This window comes from Schistocerca americana, chromosome 5, assembly GCF_021461395.2.
Source record: "Schistocerca americana isolate TAMUIC-IGC-003095 chromosome 5, iqSchAmer2.1, whole genome shotgun sequence".
Taxonomy (NCBI): domain Eukaryota; kingdom Metazoa; phylum Arthropoda; class Insecta; order Orthoptera; family Acrididae; genus Schistocerca; species Schistocerca americana.
In genome coordinates, this window is record NC_060123.1 from 550457120 (window position 1) to 550479585 (window position 22466).

The 22466-nt window shown below is 46.0% G+C and overlaps 1 protein-coding gene across 1 annotated transcript in view; it reads right to left on the reverse strand.

The window, feature by feature from the left end:
* Positions 1 to 22466, reverse strand: part of LOC124615783 (endoplasmic reticulum transmembrane helix translocase) — a 193784-nt gene that overhangs the window by 27488 nt on the left and 143830 nt on the right. The window lies entirely within an intron of this gene.

Below are 22466 nucleotides of genomic sequence, written 5' to 3' on the forward strand. Positions count from 1 at the left end.
ACACAGTTGTAGCCCGAAGGACCGAAAGGGTTAAAGTCTCCCAACGCAGTTTCTGTCTGCATGTTCAGGCCAATTTCAGAAATTACTGTAGGGATTTTGATATGATTTTCACAAGTAGATAGACTGAGTCATGAGGAAGGGTTGCGGGCACAGGTAATGTAAGGTTGCCAGGCCGGCAAGAGCTACCGCTACCATTATCATGCTGCAACAAGGAGGCCAGTGTGAGTTACTTGTGACTTCCTAAATGATATAAAGTTGAAAAGAATAGATTTTTTGGTACAGAGATAATGCGTGGACAATGAAGGGAAATGTGGGAAAAAGTCTCACAGAAAATGTAGCTGGCACTGAAGTAGGGTGCCCTGCAAGTGGCAGTAGCTTGTGCCAGACTACACTGTGGTTAGGCAGACCTCTCTGAATTGGAACTTATGACAGGCAGACAGTAAACAGAAGCTGATCACACTGAACTGGCATCACAGTCAGGCAGCATGAAGTAGGGTCCATCGGATATACATTTATTGCGTTTAGTGCTGACTTGAACACAGAACAACTTTGAGCAGTGAACACATGCAGTGTTACTGGTTATTTAAATATATTTGGCGAGTTTACAAACCACTATATTGGGGACTTGGGCTATTTTCAATTCATTTGCCAACTGAGACATTGATCCACAGTCTGCATTTTAGTCTTGTGATAAAGGTGAATAAACTGTTAGTACTGAACTTTAAAAAATTCAGTTGGTAAACGTTATTTTGCAAATTGCATCTCCCTTCAACCTAAGATTTATTTATTCTGATCTCTACACCGGGACCAATTATTTTTATTTTATAAACTTCTGATGAGGTTACAGTATCCCCATGATGACAACAGAACCAATTAGTTAAGAAAAAAACAATACATGCCCAATACTTTATATGAAAATGATGAACTTGTTCTCTGTATTTTAATTGTATTACCATGGCCCATAAACAAAATTACCACTATGCCAGGTAAGTCGTCAGAGGTGGGTCACTAGTTGTAGAGATCTAAATGACATTCATTCACTGCTAGCATTTTCCTATGACCTTCTTACAACTATCATTGATGGCCATGATCTCTACCCAGTCTCAGGTGTTGAAAACAAAGAAATAAGTCAAATTTAAGATGTCGCAATTACTGGTGGCACTTCCATGTTAGTTTCAGTGCAGAGGCAGATTTAAAAAGAATGATTTCAACTGTTATTGCAATCAATGTTTTGACATTATTGCAAAATATGAAAATATTACAGCCAAATTGTTGCAAAAGGAACATTTTCATTTCTTTCTGAATCTCTTTCATTTATTTATTTATGGTACCTCTATTCCATATATGTTTCTGCCTACTATGATTTTTATGAAGCATGTAAAAATCAAGTGGAAAGTGTTGCTGTAGGTATACTGTCACTTCATCAGGCATTTGGAAATAACAAGTAATGTATATCATCATGGACTACTGTTGCTGTTTATCCATGCCAACAGAATAAATAATACTATACAGGAGACTACTTTCTTACATAGCTCAGTTTGTTTGTTATAACCATTCTGAAATTCCCACTATTGTGGTATTTATTTCTATTTACACCCATGATCTGTTGTTGAACTCAGACAACCCCTCATCAACACACAAGTGCCAAGTATTAAAAGATCACAAAAAATTGTGTTATCTTTTAAGTGTGCATGTGTGCCACTAACATCTGCACGTGAAGGGTTGGTCATTCTTCGTATTTGTTTTAACACAAATGGAAATGTTTTAATAATATAAGCAGCTAATAGATACATTTCAGGCCAGAAGACCTGTGATGAATGTACATGCTCTCTGCTCAAGAGTAAGACTGAAACCTATTTTATATCTAAAATTAGAACACTCTGCACTAAAATACATTCGTGTTTGATAGGTGACACACTGTAGTTTCTACAGAATCTATGGCCACTAAATAATCAACTTTCAGAATAGTACACAAGTTTATTTTAATAATCTATCAAATAAAGTTGTGTTCTCTCACACACAATGTTTCACAACATTTAATGCTTATAAATGATTTTAAAAAACTAAAAAGTTTGAGTTGTAAGAAAACAATGTCCCATTAAATGTTAATTTGTTATGAGAGAGAGAGAGAGAGAGAGAGAGAGAGAGAGAGAGAGAGAGAGAGAGAGAGAGAGAGAGAGAGAGAGGGGGGGGGGGGGGAGGTGGGGGGGTAGGGATGGGGGGGGGGGGGGGGAAATGGTACCATAAACAAGTTATGGATAAAGTTCTACATAGAAATTTAAAATGATAGTTGAAGGAGAACGGTTCAGAACAATTGTAACTGCAAGGCTTCGGAAAAATTTGCATGTCATATAGTGACTTTGCCTCTGAACTACACAGACAGTAGCTACACTTTATATGTGATCTAGGTAGCTAGTTTTTTGTACAAAGAGTCGTACAATTACATCATGTCACAAAAGAAAACAAGACTAGATAAAAACAAAAATAATTAGGAATGAACATTTAGAAATACCTTAAAAAGAGATAAAACCCCACGATCTAGGGGTAGCATCTTTGATTAGTAATCGAAACGTCCTTGGTCCCGGGTTTGAGACCCACCACTGTTTAAATATAGATCAATAATCAGCATTGGTGGCCAAAGACTTCCGCCATAAGAAGTTATCCTCATTCAACCAATGGTCTTGTGAAAAGAGCAGAGGAGTGGACAGAGATTCAGTGTACACTCTTGTCCGTGGAGTCGGAAACTGCCCTTAAAGGCAGAAGAATCTGCAATGATCAACAGCATGACGATGCAGAAGGCAATGGGAACCCTTGTATTAAAGACACATGACGTGTATCCACACGACATGTGGCCTGTAGTTGAAAAAGTGTCATGATGATCTCTCCTTCGGCAAAAGGTTTTGGAGTGGTCCCTCCCCCACTCAGATCTCTGGGAGGGGACTGCCACGGGGTAGGTGAGCATGAGAAAAAGATTGAATAACCAACGAAAGGATAATGTTCTACGATTCAGGGTGGGGAATGTCAGAAGCTTGAACGTGGTATGGATGCTAGAAAATCTGAAAACTGAAATGCAGAGGCTCAATCTAGGTATAGAAGACATCAGTGAAGTGAAATGGAAAGAAGACAAGGATTTCTGGTCACATGAGTATAGGGTAATATCAACAGCAGCAGAAAATGGTGTAACAGGCATAGGATTCGTAATGAATAGGAAGGTAGGGCAGAGAGTGTGTTACTGTAAAAAGTGCAGTGAGAGGGTTGTTCTCGTCAGAATCAACAGCCAATCAACACCAACAACAATAGTTCAGGTATAGATGCTGACATCGCAAGCTGAAGAGGAAGATATAGACAAAGTATATTTGGTTTGGTTTGGTTTAGGGCGTAAAAACATCTAGGGTCATACGCACCCATGTGAGAACTGTAGAACACAAAGACAAAGAGAGGAGTTAAAAATGACTATATGTTAGTCCCAATCAACTGAAGAGAAGACAGTTAAAAACAGGTACATAGAGAAAGGTCTATAAAATACGCCATAGAGAAACAGAGGTCCCGACCTAAAGATTAAATGTCCTTCACCATATTGTTCCGATGGATAAAAAGTAAAACCTGGTCGACAGCCTGTGCCTCATTCACTAAAATGGTTGATAACTCAGACGGAAAACAAAAATGAGAATTTAAGTGGTTGAAAAATGGGTATTCCATCAGGAAATGGCGAACTGTCAGAGGCTGACGGCAATGGGACAAAGTGTTGGGTGAGCACCTCTTAACAAATGGCGATAGCTAGAGAGACAGTGCTCAATAAGCAGCCCAGCTAAAATGATTTCCTCATGGCAAGAGGGCTGAGAGGAGGTCGTCCAAGCTGCTGGGAGACATTTAATAAACCAGAGCTTGTTCCTTTGAAGGAAGGACCAGTGGTGATGCCAAAGTGACACCACCTGCTGACAGACGGCAACACAGAGATCACTGGAGGGAATGGAAGAACTAGTGGGTTCAGGTACGAGGACTGTGTCTTGGCAGCGCCCTCACTTTCTGTCAGACTGAAGTGACCAGGAACCCATATAAACATCACAGAGGCTCCATCAAGAGTGAGCAAGTGACAGCTTTTCTGGACCCTTGCACTAAGGGATGGGTGGTTTACAGCACACACAGGCTCTGAAGGGCACTGAGAGAATTGGAGCAGATGAAGCAATTGAAAATCCTGTGCCGCCGGATGTACTGTGCGGCCTTATACAGAGTGAAGAGCTTTGCTGTAGAAACTGAGCAGTGTTTCAGAAGCTTATACCAAAGAACGTTGGTGCCAATGACGAAGCCACACTTGACGCCTCGGTCAATCCAAGAGCCAACAGTGTACACAAAGGTACTATCGCGAAGTTCCAGGCGAAGGTCACGAAACTGAAGGCAATAGAGTGAGCTGGAGTAGTGTCCTTAGGAAGCGAATGAAGGCCAAGGTGAACACGGGACACCGCATGAAGCCAAAGAGGGAAAGGGTTCACACCCATCAGGAAAGTGGTATGTAGCATGAAGTTAAGCTGCCAGAGCAATAGCTAAAAGCAACCTCCAGGAGGTAACAGAAGAGGGACATACCTCATACTGGCGATAAAAGAAGTCATCGAAGGAGGCGGCTTAGGATGGGTGGCCACGCATGGTAGACAAACAGCATGCATATCTGCTGAGGAGAAAGTCACGGCTGTAGGGAAGTGGTAGTTCGGCAGCTTCTGCGTACAGACTCTCAACCGAGCTAGTGTAAAACGCGCCTGTGGCCAAATGGATTCCAATTTGGTGGACAGTATCGAGATGGGGTAACAGGGACAGATGTGCAGAAGCATAAACGAAACACCCATAGTCTAGTTTTGAACGGACAAGTGACTGGTACAAACGGATAAGGGTGGTTCGATCTACTCCCCAGGAAGTACCACTGAGGACACGTATGACACAGAGACCGCTTACAGCGGGCTGCCAGGTTTTTGGGAGGACCAAAAAGTTTCCCATTGAGCATGAGCCCCGGGAATTTTGTAGTTTCAATGAACGGAAGAGCAACAGGCCCAAGATGTAAAGACGGTAGAAGAAACCAATTGCGCCACCAGAAATTCATACAAACAGTTTTGTCAGTGAAAAAATGAAAGCCATTGTCGATAGTCCGTGAGTAGAGACAATTGAGACATCGCTGAAGACACTGTTAAATGAGGCAAGTGTATGGAGAACTGCAATACATGGCAACATTGTTAATGAAAAGGGAGCTGGAAATTCCCATCTGGAGACATGTCATTATAGCGTTAATGGAGATAGTAGAGAGGACGACACACGACACTCAGTGAGGAACCCGGAGGCACACCGTTTTACTGGCTAAAGGTATCCGACAAGGCAGAACCCACATGTTCATTGAAAACTCGGTCTTTTAAAAATTCCTGAAGAAAATGGGGAATGCAGCCATGGAAGCCTCACGTGTAGAGTGTACGGAGGATACCTGTCCTCCAGCAGGTGTCGGAGGTTTTCTCAAAATCGAAAAACACGGCCACAGTTCTGGGATTTCCGCAGAAAACTATTCACGACATGGATGAAAAAGTGATGAGATGGTCAACTGCAGAACAGTGTGCTTGAAATCCACACTGTGCAGTGGTTAGTAAATTGTGAGACTTGAGCCATCTTGCCAGCTGGGCATGTATCACACGTTCCATCACCTTGCAAACACAGCTGGTGAGAGAAATGGGGCGGCAGCTAGAAGGAAGGTGTTTGTCCTTCCTGGGCTTAGATATGGGCATGATAGTGGCTTCATGATGATGCAGTTGTACATATGGAAAAAAAAAAAATAAATAAATAAATAAAAAAAAATGTAAATGTAAATGATGTGTGACTAGGGCCTCCCGTTGGGTAGACTGTTTGCCGGGTCCAAGTCTTTCGATTTGACGCCACTTCGGCGACTTGCGCATCGATGGGGATGAAATGATGATGATGATTAGGACAACTCAACACCCAGTCCCTGAGTGGAGAAAATCTCCGACTCAGCCGGGAATCGAACCAGAGCCCTTAGGATTGATATTCTGTCACACTGACTACTCAACTACTGGGGATGGACAAGGAGAAAGTGCTTGCCTGCAAGAGAAAGTTGCTGCAGCATCTGAATGTGAACATCATCTGGCTCTGGGGCCGAAGGTAGGGATGAAGTGAGAGCACGATCGAGCTCCCTCATAGTGAACGCAGCATTGTAGCACTCACTATTCTGAGAAGAGAAGGGTGTGGCCGGAGCCTCTCGTCTTGTTTCCGATGGAGGAAGGCAGTGTGATAGTGGGAGGAGCTCAAAATCTCCACAAAATGGAGGCACAAGGTGTTGGAGATAGCAAGAGGGTCCACTGTGACATGGTTTGCTACTGTCAGGCCGGAAATTGGGGAATGGCCCTCGATCCAAGAGAGCCGTTGGAGGTTGGCCCACACAACGGAAGAGGGAGTGGAGCCGTTAAAAGAATTAGTAAATGAAATCCAGACAGCCTTTTTGCTATACCGAAGAATGCAATGACACTGTGCACGCAACTGTTTATAGTAAATGCAGTTTGCCATTGTTGGATGGTGGTTAAAAATGCAGGTCTCCCTGCACAAATTGTGCAGCACACCTCAGTCCATTAAGGGACTTGGACACGGTGCGGTACAGAGGGAGTATGAGGAATGAAATGTTCTGTGGAGGTAAGGATAACGTTTGTAAGATATTCAACCTGGTCATCGCAACTGGGGAAACTTTGTTCATGAAGGCCGCCAAAGAGGAGTAAAGCCTCCAGACAGCCTCAGAAAGCTGCCAGGGGATGGTGTGCATTACAGTCACTGAGCAACTGAAAGGGGTGAGGTAGCTGCCCAATAAGCTGGAGGAAGGTTGTCCTGGTGACATCGAATAATGGAGGGGAAATGCGAAGTGAGGATGGATAATGTGAACTGCGACACTTGAAGCCGGGTAGTCAGCATAACTACCCCATGAAATGGAATGCCATCCTTGAGGGGAAGGTCAAACTGGCCCGGGACGAAATGCAAGAACTCAAAGTGGTCCTGAGGATGCAATTTTGTTTCCTGGAGGCAGAGTACAAGTGGATACTGCAGTTCTAAGAGCAGCTGTAGGTCCTCTTTGTTGGATCAAAGGCTACGAAAGTTCCATTGGAGGAGAGTCATGTCGAAGAATAATGGAAGGGGTGTCACCTCGGCAGTACCAGAGTGCCAGCCTTCGAAGACTCATTGCTACAGGACACAAAGGCTGGAGGATCCTGCTCCATGAGGTCTAGAGGTGTCAGCATTCTTCTTCTGTCTGCGGAGTTCAGGGCAGAAAAATGGTTGGTGATGTGCACTGGCAACACGGTCAACTGGCCAATGGTATCACAGGGCGACACCGCAAGTCAGTGAAGGAGAAGACCATTTCCCTTAATTTGATTTCTTGGAGCCTTTCCTGTTGACAGAGGAAGACACAGATGTTCGTTGGCTGGAGGGATGTAGGAAGTGGGGGTATTCCTTCTGTCCTTTCAGCCTGCCGGTTGTGTAGCAGGTGACTTGGCCCCCTTGAGGCAAAAATTTGGTGGCTTGTTGCCCAGTTGGAGGAGGAGATGGGGACTCTACCATGATGCTGGGCATTCTCCCAACCACGGTGCTAAACTTGAAGCTGCATGTCTGCGTGGCTATGTCCTTCACATAGCAAGAACAGTACTGTAGATGCTAGATGGTAGAACGCAGGGTTTCCGATTAGCCACAACTTGCAAGTGACTGGGTAAGGCACTTTTCCCTTCACCTGGCTCTCCTGGGCAGCCGCTCATTGAGGTACATGGGACAATCTCAGGAGGAAGCAGCATGGTCGCCATTACAGTTCATACAGCGGAGGGAATGAGGCGGACAACTGCCCTCACGAGCATCCATACTGCAGATGATACATTTGGCCGGGTATCGACATGACTTCAGAGTGTGATTGTAATGATGATATTGGTAGCAGCGCATTGGGTTCGGGATGTACGGTTGTATCGTGATAACTTCATAGCCTGCTTTGATCTCAGTCAGAAGTATCACTCTATCAAAAGTGAGAAAAAGAGTGCATGTGGGCACTAAGGATGCATCTACATTTTTCACCATCTGATGGACTGCAATGACACTCTGATCAGAGAAGTACATTTGGATCTCTGCCCCAGTCAGACCATCGAGTAGCCTAGTGTACATTAACACTTTGGAAAGAATTCAGCACGCGATGGACCTCAACACGAACAAGATAGCCATGGAGGAGCGAAGCTGCAAGCAGCTGTTATGCTTGAGAATCAAAAGTAGTCTCCAAAAGCCAAGTGACACTTATAAACAAGAGAAGGATTTCACAGGGCTGGCAACTGCATCAAGACCTTTCTGAATAATGAATGGACTTACTGTCGCAAAGGACATGAAACCACGAGGAAGTGTGGTGCAGCTGGGAGGATCTTTAAATTGTTAGCCTCATTCCATTTACAGTTGGTATACATTGACGGTGAGAAAGATGATTGGCTCACTGCAAGAAAATCCCCCATCATTGCCAGCATCTCCGATAGTGCGCTCCTTCCAACTGGGGTGCTCCCCTCAGAAGGGGGTGCACCTGCCTTAGATGATTGTTCACACCTCAGGACACACCTCCCAAACACCTGACAGAGGGACCAATCAGCAATTTAGGAAGGTAGTAGCTCAGACAGTCACCCCTCTCTGGACCGGGCCTTTACCAGGGACTATGTGCGAACCCTGCCTGTCATGTTACCCAGTCACCTGTTACGTGTCAAGACGCATGGGATGGCCTACAGGAGCTCACAGGGATGAAGAAGAAAAAGAGGAGCCTTAAACGCCTAAGTGGAGGAAGGATAAGGGAAGGGGAACGAAAAAAAGAAAGAAGGAATGAAAGACAGTGGAGAGACTGTTCTGATATCAATGACTGAATATGCATAACACATTTCCAACAACATCCCAGACATGTTACCCAAGAGAGGAAAAAGAATAGCAAGAAGAGAGACATGCAGCACAGAAGGGAAAAGATGCTGCAAAGGCCAGGGCCCTGTGGTAGCCAAGCACAAACCCACCAAAGAGCAGTGAGTCCCTTGGGGGCAAGAGAGAAAGTATGTGAATATTGAAAAGGTAATACAGTACATAAAGGGAGATGAAAATCTAATAGTCATGGGGGACTGGAATGCAGTTGCAGGGGAAGGAGTAGAAGAGATGGTTACAGGTGAATATGGGCTTGGGACAAGGAATGAGAGAGGTGAAACACTAAGTTCTGTAATAAATTTCAGCTAGTAATAGCTAATACTCTGTTCAAGTATCACAAGAAGAGGAGGTGTACTTGGAAAAGGCCAGGTGATATGGGAAGATTTCAATTAGATTACATCTTGGTTAAAGTGATATTCCAAAATCAGATACTGGATTGTAAGGCATACCCAGGAGCAGATATAGACTCAGATCACAACATTATAGTGCTGAAGAGTAGGCTGAAGTTAAGAGATTAGTTAAGAAGAATCAATATGCAAAGAAGTGGGATGCAGAATTACTAAGGAATGATGAGATACACCTGAAAATCTCTAAGGGTATACATACAGCAATAAGGAATAGCTCAGTAGGCAGAACCGTTTAACGGGAATGGGCACCTCTAAAAAGTGCCGTCACAGAAGTTGGAAAGAAAAACACAGGTACAAAGAAGGTAATTGAAAAGAAACGATGAGTAACAGAAGAAATACTTCAGTGAATTGATGAAAGAAGGAAGTACAAATATGTTTATTGAAATACTGAACTTCAAGACACTGAGGAATTAAATGCATAGGAACTGCAGTGGGGCTAAGACGAAATGCTTACATGAAAAATGTGAAGAAATCGAAAAGAAATGATCGTTGGAAGGACTGACTCAGCAGATAGGAAAGTAAAAACAACCTTCGGTGAAATTAAAAGCAAGGGTGGTAACATTAAGAGTGCAATGCAATGCAGAAGAGAGCGGATACGTGGAAAGAGTACACTGAGGAGGAAGAGTTGTCTGATGTGATAGAAGAAGAAGCAGCAGCAGAAGTCAATTTAGAAGAGACAGGGGATCCAGTATTAGAATCAGAATTTAAGAGAGCTTTGGAGGACTTAAAGATCACATAAGGCAAAAGGGATAGATAACATTCAGAATTTCTAAAATCATTGGGGGAAGTGGCAACAAAATGGCTAATCATGGATGGATGGGTGGCGAAATACCACCTGTCTTTTGGGAAAATATCATCCACACAATTCTGAAGATTGTAAGAGCTGACAAGTGGGAGAATTAATCCACAATCAGCTTAACAGCTCATGCATCCAAGTTCTTACATGAATAATACACAGAAGAATGAAAAAGAAAAGTGAGGATGCACTAAGTGATGATCCATTTGGCTTTAGGAAAGGTAAAGGCACCAGAGAGGCAATTCTGGCACTGCGGTTGATAAGGGAAGCAAGGTTAAAGAAATATCAAGACATATTCATATGATTTGTCAACCTGGAAAAAGCATCCAACAATGTAAAATTTCTCATGCTGTTTGAGAGTTGCTTTCCATTAGACATTCTAAAATGGGTACTAGCAGTAAAAGGCAGCCTAGGTGGCTGACTAGTGGGATAAGGATATCATGTAGAACAAAGAGGGAATTATATCAAAATGTTAGAAGTAGTCACAATCAAGCTGCACTAATCCATTACAAACAGTATTGTGAGGTGCTTAAATGTGTTATTAGGAAGGCAAAGAGTATGTGGTATGCAAATAGAATGGCTAATTCACATGATAAAATTAAAACTATATGGTCAGTCGTTAAGGTCAGCAGCAAGCACATGGTTGATGATATAAAGTCAGTTTGTAGTAAAAATATTTCTGTTACTGATAGGTCAGATGTATGTACAGTATTTAATAATCATTTTCTGAACATTGCAGGTGAATTAAATAGATGACAAATATAATGCTTTCGTTAACACATTTCTCATGCTGTTTGAGAGGACATGTGGCCAAACCATTGCGAGGACATGTGGCCAAACTTGAGGCAACGGAAGCAACACATGGGAGCTGGAATGTACTGTTTCACGTCACATCTGTACACCATTATCTTGACGTTCTCGGGCAGCTTATCCCCATCAAGCAAACAGCAATCAGGAAGATTAATACCTGCATCACTCCAGAAGATATTCCTGAGAGACAAGAAATGTGAACATGTTGTCTTGTAATGGTTGCAATAAAGGCACACCAAAAGACTATTATTTGTGCTCATTACGTGATGCTACCCAAAAAGGCACACAGCAAATGTGTGTAAGTTTTCTAAATAATAATTGATAATGTAAGAAAAGCTACTTTACTTTTGTTGATTTTAGAACAAAATATCCGGCACTTCAAAGAATAGGTGCATTAGTAGCCACAATAATCTCTGGAAACAAGATGATAAAAGGGAAAGATACCTGGGTCATAAGTGACCCAGCCACAGTTCTATGTTAGACCACATGTCAGTGGTTCCAGTGTTACATAGTTTCAGAAATTACATCATATTCTTACACCTGTCTTTAGATAGACACATCTCCATTTCAGTTAAAGTGAAAGTTTGTGGTCAGGAAGTAAACAACAAACATTTAAGCAGCTTAGGATCTGCAACTGGTGAGTAACTGAGTAACATTTCCCAGTCAGATCATGTTAAGAGTCCATGGTAACCAAACATTTGGATGACAATAGTATGTCAGTTAATGTAAGGAGTCTGCAGCTGTGAAAGATATTTGATCCTCAACATCTTGCGTGAAATAGTAAACATGTAACTTCTGGGTGCTAATATTCTACAAACACTACCTACGGGACAGTGTTATTAATTCTAGTGATCTAACTACAAATTATTTTGTGTGCCTTCTTACTTGGTCTCTCAAGCTTATGCCACTGTGAAATTCAACAAATATGGTGTCTATTATTAATGGTTGTATTAGTTCTCTTCTGGATATGTTTACAAAGGAAGAGATGCACATCTCTCTATCTGTTTAAATTGCGATTTTCATAACTGGAATTGGCAATCAACAAAGTTATAGTGTGAAATTAGTGAGAGGAGTCAGTTTTAAAATTCATCTATTGCTTGGTCTAAATCATTTGGTACTATCCTTCATAGTATGTTTACAGAATAACATTTCATTACAGCAAGATAAGAGACTTCGAGCTACGTAAAATAAATGCAGCACCAACAACAGATAAGAGGAACATCGCACACCCTTTTCCCCTTCTCTCTTTCCCTTTTCCCCAGCACAGCTACTGATTGACTGACTGACTGATTAATTGAGAGGATTTATGGGGCCAAACAGAGAGGTCATCAGTCCTGCAGTTCCGGGGTTACTCACGGATGAAAGAGGGTCTGCAACAAATGCATGGAACCAGTCAGGGAAGTCAAACTATAAAACAAGGAAGTTATGATACCCAAAGAGGGGGAAATTCCTCCAATACATGGGATACCGTCAGTCTGGCACCAAAACCACATTGTGAGGATGGTTTGTTACGCAGGAGGAAACAGTGGGTGAGCCTGGTGTGACCGATGTGTATATGGCATAAAACAGTGGACTCCTTCTGAGAGGAACAGAAGGAAGAGCGCCAATTCTCCTCGATTATGCGGAGTGTGGTGTCACCGCCAGACACCACACTTGCTAGGTGGTAGCTTTAAATCGGCCGCGGTCCATTAGTACATGTCGGACCCGCGTGTCGCCACTGTGTGATCGCAGACCGAGCGCCAGGTCTCGAGATACGGAATAGCACTCGCCCCAGTTGTACGGACGATGTAGCTAGCGATGCACACTGACGAAGCCTCGCTCCTTTGCCGAGCAGATAGTTAGAATAGCCTTCAGCTAAGTCAATGGCTACGACCTAGCAAGGTGCCATTAGTAACATTGCATGTATCTAAAGAGTCTCACTTGTATCACCACAATCTCCAGATGTACCAAAAGGATGGATTAAAGTTAAGTATTCCAGAAGCTACGTACTTTTCTGTATAGCATTCATTACGTATCCTGTTTCAGACCTCACGCCTTCCTGCTTTAGCTTAGCGCGTGCCTTTCGGCTTCCTCTCATTGTGTCTAGGCTGTCTTGTCTAGACACAACATTTTTGGCGAAGAGTCCGAAAAGGGTCTTGTTCTTTCTAATTGCTTACATTTACTTGTGTCATGGCTTCGCCAGATGTACTGTCCGAATTTTATCGCTTGCAGAATCAGCAGACGCAGGCGTTATTGGATGCCCTTGGACAGCTTGTCCAGGTTCAACGTGCACTGCAAAACGATGCGGCCGCCGCCGCTTCATCGCTACCGCAGCCACAACATGCAGTTGCACCCCCATTTCGTCCCTACGAACCAGCTAAGGAAACATGGATGGAGTGGTCACGCCAGTTTGGATTTCATCTCGCCGCCTACAGAATTCAAGGTAACGAGCGGCAGCCTCATTTATTGTCGTGTGTAGGGGTGCAAACGTACCGTGTGATAGTGAAATTATTTCCCCGCCGCGACGGCAACTCTGTCCTACGAAGAAATTTTGTCTGCTTTAGATGCCTATTTCAAGGAAACAGTTAATGTAGTTGCAAAAAGGTATACTTTCTTTCGTACAAAACATACGGCCGGTCAGACTAATAGGGAGTGGGTTGCAACATTGCAAGGCCTTACAAGGGATTGTGCTTTTGAGTGTGAATGTGGACTCCCTTATTCAGATACAATGGTACGTGATGCAATAGCACAGAACGTTTCTGATGTTCGCATACGGGAACAGATTTTGAAACTCGTCAATCCCTCCCTTCCACAAGTGATAGACATATTGGATAGACAAGACACGCTTGACTTTGCTCAGAAATCATTTGCAACTTCGCCAGCCGTGTGTAACATTAACCAGCCCGCCGGGTGCGCTGCGCGGACCGATAAACTGCCCTCGCGCACGTCCACGCTGCTGCCGCCACGCTCTAAACCAGGTGTGCCGCGCAAGCATACATATGCAGTGAAATCGTGCCCGCGATGTGCTACTAGACATTTGCGTGAACATTGCCCATCACGCCAAGCTATTTGCTTTTTCTGTAATAAGAAAGGACATGTTCAAAGTGTTTGCCAGAAAAAGCTCAGATCAGACAATCACAACCATTTCAGGCCCTTTGCTTCGCGCCGGAATCGGAGCAAGAATACTCAGGCTCGTGAACCTTCGCCCATGGACATTCATGTAGTTAATTCCACTTCGTCCAGTGCCACTGTCTCTAACAGTGACTGTGTTCGTCCCACACAAAGTGTGTGTCGACGTCGCCGGAAATCACGTCAATTAGCAAGTGATGCTGCACCTGTATCAGTTCAAACTGCACGAGACAGTCGCTCTTGTCGTCAGCAGGACAATAAACTTTTTGTAGATTTGGACATTCATGGCCACATGATAGCATTCCAGCTCGATACCGGAGCTGCTGTTTCATTGATCAATCACGACACGTACAAACAACTGGGCAAACCTCCGTTGCGCGCCTCAAATGTTAAGTTACATAGTTATTCAGGTCAGAATATCCCTGTGTTAGGACAGTGCACTCTTCTTGCAACATACAAGGGACAAACACAACTTGTGTCATTTTACGTTCTTCGTTCTTCTACTGCAGTGAACTTGTTTGGTTTAGATTTATTTCAATTGTTTAACATGTCTATAGTAAATCAGGTCCTATCAGTGAATCAGACTGTGTCTTCAGACAGTGTTTCTCGTCTGTGTGAAGAATTTGCAGACATTTTTGCACTGGGCTTAGGTTGCGCTCAGCACTATGAAGCACATTTGGAACTGAAAGTCAACGCGCAACCGAAATTTTTCAGAGCGCGCAATGTTCCTCACGCATTGCGTGATGAGGTCGCAAGAACATTACACGATTTAGAATCACAAGGTGTGAGTGAATGTGCACAATGCCCCTTCCATTTCAGCTCCGCTTCATCGCTTAAGCCGTACAGGTGTTCCGTTCGACTGGACGACGGAACGCGAACGCGACTTTCGCCAGTTGAAATCGGCGTTGCTTTCTAATACTTGCCTTACGCCATTCGATCCCCAGAAACCCCTTTTGTTGATGGTAGATGCATCGGATTTCGGGATCGGTGCTGTGCTTGCGCACAAAGATGGATCGCACGATCGCCCTATTGCCTTTGCGTCCAAATTGCTCTCATCTGCGCAAAGAAATTACTCGCAGATAGAGAAAGAAGTTTTGGCTCTCGTCTTTGGTGTTACTAAGTTCCATGATTTCTTGTAAGGTCATCACTTCACCATCCAAGCGTTGTCTGCTATCTTTTGCATTGAAGGTCTTCCGCAGACTATTGTTTCCGACAATGGCCCACAATTCATGTCCGCAGAATTTCAGTCATTCTGCCAGGCCAATGGTATTCAACATCTGACATCCGCGCCGTTTTCGCCTCAGTCAAACGGTGCCGCTGAAAGATTGGTCCGGACTTTCAAGTCACAGATGTTGAAGCTAAAAGAGTCGCATTCTCAGGAGGACGCGTTGTTGCTCTTTTTGTCTTCGTATCGCTCTCAGCCTCGCGATGGTCGCTCGCCGGCTGGGTTGCTCCACGGTCGTCCTCATCGAACCTTGATGTCTTTGCTGCATCCGCCGCATCAGGTTCCTGTGCAGCGGCAGACTCCTGCTTTTGCTCCAGGCGATGTTGTACTCTATCACAACTATCGCGGTTCACAGCGTTGGCTCGCAGGGCACATTCTTCGCTGCCTCGGCCGCGCGATGTATTTGGTTTTGGGGGCCTCTGGTGAGGTGTGTCGGCATCTCAATCAGCTGCGCCTCTGTCGTCGCACGAGTTCTGCCGCTCCCCGTCTGCTTTCAGCGACGGTGCCGTCCGGTCAGCGCCCTGGGGACCCATCTACTGGCTCACCTCATCCCCAGGTGTTACCGACGATGCCTTCCATTTTGCCACATGGCGACGCGACGCCGACGCCGACGCCGACGCCGCCGCTGCCGCCACCGCCACCGCCGCTTGGTCTCCCGCCGGCGCCGCCCGCAGAGGATGCTTCGCTGCAACCGCCATGTGCCTCCCTGGGTCGCGCGCCGCCGATCACTTCCCGTGACCAGCTGTCCTCCGCCATGGAACTCTTGCCCGCTCCGGACCACATGATGTCGTCATCGCGCGTCGGATACCCCGACGCAATGGAGGTCGACCCTTCGGCCCCTCCTGTCTCTTTACGGGCGCATACACCGCATGTTGACGTGCACCCTGGACTAGGTTTTCAGGCGTTTCCTAGATCCCCTCGGACCAAATGGCCGGGTGCGGGTGGCACAGCCTCGCCTGTTGTTAGGCTCCCCACCTCATCGCATACGTCAACATGGGGTCCTCCCCACGGCGGGCGGAAGCCTTATAACACGACCGTTCGCCGATTTGCGGGGGAGGAATGTGGTGTCACCGCCAGCCACCACACTTGCTAGGTGGTAGCTTTAAATCGGCCGCGGTCCATTAATACATGTCGGACCCGCGTGTCGCCACTGTGTGATCGCAGACCGAGCGCCAGGTCTCGAGATACGGAATAGCACTCGCCCCAGTTGTACGGACGACGTAGCTAGCGATGCACACTGACGAAGCCTCGCTCCTTTGCCGAGCAGATAGTTAGAATAGCCTTCAGCTAAGTCAATGGCTACGACCTAGCAAGGCGCCATTAGTAACATTGCATGTATCTAAAGAGTCTCACTTGTATCGCCACAATCTCCAGATGTACCAAAAGGATGGATTAAAGTTAAGTATTCCAGAAGCTACGTACTTTTCTTTATAGCATTCATTACGTATCCTGTTTCAGACCTCACGCCTTCCTGCTTTAGCTTAGCGCGTGTCTTTCGGCTTCCTCTCATTGTGTCTAGGCTGTCTTGTCTAGACACAACACGGAGTTTATTGTTGAGAGCAGTAGCACACCAGTTGTCATCCCACTTTTGGGCAAAAAAAGATCTGACATAGATCCACATATCTGCAGGTGGAGGCATGAAAGGGAACAATGGGTGAGTATTGACTTCTCTAGCCAAACGATCAGCCAGTTCATTCCCTGGGATACCCACATGACTTGGGACCCAGAGAAAGACAACTGAGCAGGCGGCACAGCCAAGGGAGCAGAGAAGGTCATGGATAGCAGAAACCACAGGATGACAAGAGTAGCACTGGTCGATTGCCTGCAGGCTGCTCATTCAGTCAGTACACATTAAAACACTGTGGAGGGAGGCCTGAGTAACAAAATGGAGCACCCTGGTAATGGCTAGCAGCTCTTCTATGAACGCACTACATGATTCCAGCAATTAATGGTGTTCTAAGCCAATAGGAGATGTGAAAGCATATCCCGCTTTATCTATTGTATTAGAACCACCAGTGTAGACGATGGTAGCACCCTGGAATTGCAAGGATGGAACGTACAAGACATTGGAATACCATAGAGGCAACAGAGACCTTACAATCCTAGAATAGGTTGGTCCTATTCCATGGCCTAGACACCATCCAAGGGTGGGGGTGGGGGGGCAGGGGGTTTGAGACAAAAGATACAGGGTGCATTCCAGTGAGTGAAGATGGAGATCCCAAGAGAAGGAAGTGGGATGCATTTCAACAGGCTATCCCACCCATGGGTGTTACCGTCCCTCGCTTGCAAAGAGAACACGGTACACAGAATGGTCAAGGAATCTGTAAATGGCAATTGTGCAAGAAACCAGGAATTGGCTTCATCATATTTGTAAGGGGGGGGGGGAGGGAGGGGGGGGAGGGAGGGGGGGGATGAATCCCTGCTTCTGCAAGGAGACTGTCAACAGGATAGCCAGACACAACCCGCAATGGAGAAGAGGATCAAGAGTTTTCAGAGTGGAAGGTGCCGTTGAGTTGAGCCATAAGCCAGACTTCCATAAATTAGTCTGGACAACACCAAGGCATGGTAAAGGTGTCTGGACAACACCAAGGCACGGTAAATATGGAGAAGAGTAGCATGGTCTGCACTCGAAGATGTGTGAGTGAGGAGGCGGAGAGCATTAAGCTTCCACATGTATGTAATCTTTAGGTGGCCAATATGGGGCAGCCACGTCAGCTTTTTATCAAAACTAAGACTCAAGACACATGACTGTGCTACAGCATCTAGGAGCTTGTCACCTAAATAAAGTTTTGGTTTGGAGTGTACTATGGGTTGACAACAAAAATGCGTAACTGGTGTTTTGGGGGGAGAAAACTGGAAACCATTGGAGGTAGCCCTCACAGAGCTCAGTCAGATGGTGCCTTGGAACTGGAACTCAGCAGACGCTATCAATTGGGAGCTGCACCAGATGCAACAATTGTCAACATACAATGCCAGGATAACCAGAGGCCCAACAGAGGTTACAAGCTCATTGATGGTTATGAGGAAGAGTGTGACACTTCATATCGAACCCTGTGGGATACCGTTCTCCTGAATCTGAGGGGTGCTGAGTGAAGTGCCAATTAGATGAGGCAGTGGGATGAAAACTCACGAATAAAAATCAGAAGGGGATCACGAAAGTCCCAGTCATGGAGGGTAACTAAAATGTGATGGCACCAAGCCATATTGTATGCCTTATGTAGGCCAAAAAGACCGCAATAAGGTGCCAGCAGTTAGTAAAAGCCTGTCGGATTGCAGTTTCCATTCTGAGTAAATGGTCAGTTGGAGATCATCCTTCTCTGAAGCCACACTGATACGAGGACAAGAGGTCCAAGATTCGAGTACCCAACATAATCGAAAGCTAACCATCCTCTCCAGAAGTTTACAAAGTGCATACGCCAGGCTAAACGGGCGGTAGCTGCCGAGAGATATTTGGTTCTTCCCAGCTTAAGGACTAGGATAACTGTACTGTCTCGCCATTGTGAGTGGAAGGCACCTGTGAGCCAAATGCGGTTGAAGACCCTGAGTAGATACTGCCTCTGTGTAACATCCAAGTGTTGCATCATCTGGTTGTGGATGGAATCTGGGCCTGGGGCCATGTCATGTGAAGAGGTAAGAGCCTGTGAGAATTCATATTCAGTGAAGGGTTCATTATAGAGTTCAACTTGGTGAGGGTTGAAACAGAGGGAGTGGTCTGTTCAACTCAGTGTTTCTGCCAGAGAAAGGAAGCAGGATATGAAGAGGACACCAATGTGGTTGCGATGTGTGTTGCACAGTGTCCTGCAAGTACATATGAATCATTAGACAGAGCATCTTGGAAGATAAAGACCTTGGACAGTTGACTGTCACTGGTGGCCCAGAAGGCTACAGAGCTTGGACCAAACCTGCAATGAAGCAGCATACATCCCTAGGGAGCAAAGGTAGCACTCCCAGCATTCCCTTTTACTCCGCTTAATAAGGTAACAAGCCTTAGCAAGGAGCACTTCAAAGTGAGGAGGATGGACTGTGAAGGTAGTTGTTTAAATCGCTGCAGCACCCGTTGGCAGTCCAGGACTGACTGCTATGTCCTTGGTCCATCACGGAATGTGCGAGACTGGGATATGAGCGAGATCTCTGAATAGAGGAACAGCAGTGCCAGCAGCATGAAGAATAGTGGCAGAGATGCCCTGCACGACTGCATCAATGCAATTCAAAAGAGAGGTGTGGAAGTATACAGCAGGCGTATATAAAGGCCAATTGGTCCTACGGAATGGTCAATGTGGGGGCACGTCTGCCGGGCGACGGCAAGGGAATGATAGAACCACTGGAAACTGGTCACTGCCACAAAGATCATCTTGGAGTGACAGATGTAGGGAAGTCACAAGAGAAGGGAGGAGATTGTGAGATCAATAGCAGCAAAGGTGCCATGAGCAGCACTGATGTGGGTAGGGGAACTGTCATTGAGAAGACACAAAGTCTGCAATAAGTTGGTCGAGCAGAAGACCCCTACCCGACGAAGTGGCTCTCCCCCAGAGGTGGATGAAGCACCCTGGAGGGAGGTACACATTGCAAACGGTGATTGCTGGAGTCATCTGCACTTTAATCGTATTGCTTCCAGGCTGGTATGAAGGTGGATCCAGTCACTAATGACATCAACGCAAACCAAATTGCAGACCTCTCCAGACGCTGTCCGGAGCTGGCATGGCTCAGACAGAAAACACGATAACCACGAAATGTTGGAGAGTGGGTATCATGAAGTGCGTTTCTTGAAGAGCAAGAAAAAAGAGTAGGAGGAAACACGGCCTTCTATTTCCAATAGGTGATGGCAATATCTTTTGTAATTCCACTGGATTATCAAGTGGTGAGAGTCCAGGTGAGACATAAAGAAGCCGAGAGGACGTCACATCACTTGGTCGGTGGTCTTCACCAATGAGAATGGGGTGGCATAACTGGGTCTGATTCAGGATGAGGAGAAGGGGGCAAAGCCTCCCGGAAGCCCAGTCCTTTGACTTGCATTGCTTCTTCTTCTTCTTCTTCTTCTTCTTCTTCTTCCTCGGAGGGAGGGAGGAGGCATTATCAGTAAGAGAGCAAGTGGCAGTGATGTCGTGATTGGACAGAGAGATAGTGGCTTTGGAGCCCTTGGAGCGTGGGTCTCTAGTTCGACCTGAGGGTGCAAGCTTCCTGTACTACAAACACTTGGGAGGGGTGTTCCAAGAGGGAGCCCCATCCATAGGATGTCTTCCCTGGTGGAGGAGGAGGATGAGTAGGAGCAGTTCCTGGAGGAGAAGGGACAGAAGGCACTGAGGGTGAGGGAAAGGAAGGGGGGCAGGATGGGGGTAAGGGGGAGGGGGGGCTGAAAGGCCTCCCCACATGAAGAGGGCAGCCACAGTCACCACAGATGGGAGGGGTATCGCATTGCGAGGACATGCAGCCAAACCCTTGCAAGGACATGCGGCCAAACCCTTGCGAGGACATGTGGCCAAACTTGAGGCAACGGAAACAACACATGGGAGGTGGAATGTACAGTTTCGCGTCACATCTGTACACCATTATCTTGACCTTCTCGGGCAGCTTATCCCCATCAAATGCCAGGATGAAAGCCCCAGTGTCTACATAATGGTCCTTAGGACCTTTCTGGACATGCCGGGCAAAATGGACACCACATTGTTCCAGATTTGCCCTGTGTTCATCATCGGACTGGAGGAGAAGGTCCCTATAGAAAATTACATCCTGTGTCATACTGAGTGAGTTGTGAGGAGCGATAATCACGAGGATGTCTCCTAAACGGTTGCAGTCACAGATGCAGGCTGGCTGACTGGCAGAAGGTGTCTTTATAAGTAGAGCGCCAGATCTCACCTTGCTTAACAACTCAACTGCACTGAAATTGTCCTCAATTTGGTCCACAAAGAAAAGGGGTTTGGTGGCGGCAAAAGTCTCCCCATTGGTCCTGGTACAAACCAGGAACCGAGGAAAGGGTTTCACCCCAAGCCATTGGGCCTGGCTCTCCTCCCAGGGGGTAAACAAGGAGGGTAAGGCAGAAACAGGAACTGAGACAGAACTATGTTGAGAAAGAGGCACGGCCACAGACGAGGGGTCAGAGAGTTTAACACCTTTCATGTGCCAAACATCTGCCCACATATAACCTACTCTGAACAGGGGCTCGCCTTATGAGCATCACTCAGCCACAGCAACGGCCACTTGGAGGACAGTCGTCGTTGGGTGTTCGGATTTCACAAGGCGTTCACAGGACAGGTCCCAGCAGTGTGATCCCTGTGGTGTCAGCGGGCCCAGATGGGTACACAACAGCCCTACCACACAGACTAACTACCAAGCTGGTGACCTAGCAAGGAGGCAAAAGGGCTATGGCAGGGAGGAAAGCGAAGGGGGGAAAAGGTAGAGGGCAAGAAGGAGGAGGAGGAGGAGGAGGAGGAGGAGGAGGAGAGGAGAGGAGAGGAGAGGAACCTACACCAAAGATGCTAGGGAGGGAGTTCTTCCCCATCTGGCTCACACTACAGATTTCAAATTTAGAGATGGAAGTCAAACGCCTGAGGGGGACCAAAACAGAAAAGCCAAAATAGAGGAGGAAAAGCAACCAACCAAAATCACAAGATGAAGCAAAGTCACAAGGATAGCTGGGCCGACATGAAGAACAACACCGGGAGAAGGAAAGGAAGGGGCAAAGGGAAAGGAAGACGGATAGGGATGGAGAAGGAAGGGGAAGGTACAGCAGCCTGGTAAAGAATAAAGGCTGCAATAGCTCGGGGACCCATTCACATCGCTTATGTAGCCACAAAAGACTTGTGGTCCCCCTGGGGTACAGCGCAGCTACTGACTCTGCACCTAGCGGCACTATCCCCCCAACATCCATACTTGCTCCCACAGCTGCCCATCATCTTCCACCACCCCTACCCTGCCACCCTCTCCCCGCCTCATGCCTCCTTTTTATCCGCACCACTCACTCCAGATTGCTGCTCATGCTAGATGCTGGCAGATTCTGCAGTCAGGGTCCGAGCAGCCATAGGCAGTATCCATGTGTATGCAAGTCATTTTTGTCTTTGTTTTCTGCTTCTGGAGAAGGCTAAAAGTTTAGCAATCTTTTCACTGTGTGTCTGTGACTCAATGCCTGCTGTATGTGGTGAGTAGCAATAATTGTTTTTGTATTATTGTTATACCA